Below are 564 nucleotides of genomic sequence, written 5' to 3'. Positions count from 1 at the left end.
TAAGCAGGAAGGGGATCATCTGACCTCCCACAGGCCTGGAAAGCAAGCTTCCCGGAGCACCACCCCCATCCCTGGGGCATCCCCAACCTCGTGTCCAGACCTTGGGCGGTGGGGCCCTGGCCCAGGCTCCCGCACAGGAGCAGTGAACAGTGCTTCCAGTCTCCCTGGCTGTCGGCTTATCCACGAAGTGAGGGTCCTCCATTAGGGTACAGACAGGACAGCTTCTCCTCCCCAACACCGTCTTTCTGGCGGTCCAGCCCCCCTTTTCCACAAACTCAAGGCCTTGACCTTAGAAATCTAGCCGCAACAATTCACATAAACGCGCAAAAGCACAAGCTGTGCCCGAGAAGAGCGGCCCGTGCGTGCGGAGGGCCGGCGGTGTCGCCACACGGCCCAGCCGGGGCCTCCGGGTCCTCCCCAGGAGGCAGCCGTCCCGACGCCTTCCCGGACAGGGGACGGTGCGCGCCGCGCCGTCGGGGCGGCCACCCTGCCCTTACTTGGGTGAGGGCGAGTCCGCGGCGTTATATAAACCGGCGTTATGTAAACCGCGGCCGGGCGCTCCGA

The 564-nt window shown here is 64.9% G+C and overlaps 1 protein-coding gene across 3 annotated transcripts in view; it reads right to left on the bottom strand.

The window, feature by feature from the left end:
- The window catches only part of DNAJB6 (DnaJ heat shock protein family (Hsp40) member B6), a 26,597-nt gene extending 26,266 nt beyond the window's left edge, over positions 1–331 (bottom strand). The window contains exon 1 of one of the 3 annotated variants that reach the window (XM_027770065.1): positions 101–331. The gene's annotated coding sequence lies outside the window, so the exon portion shown is untranslated. The remainder of the gene's footprint in view (positions 1–100) is intronic. The other 2 variants (XM_027770064.1, XM_027770063.1) reach the window with 2 other exon arrangements.
- Positions 332–564: the final 233 nt, after the last annotated feature.

The sequence above is a fragment of the Tupaia chinensis genome, unplaced genomic scaffold (genome assembly GCF_000334495.1).
Source record: "Tupaia chinensis unplaced genomic scaffold, TupChi_1.0 Scaffold000110_1, whole genome shotgun sequence".
NCBI classification, from domain to species: Eukaryota; Metazoa; Chordata; class Mammalia; order Scandentia; family Tupaiidae; genus Tupaia; species Tupaia belangeri.
The sequence above is the reverse complement of the archived record's forward strand: the minus strand, read 5'-3'. Positions and strand labels throughout refer to the sequence as shown.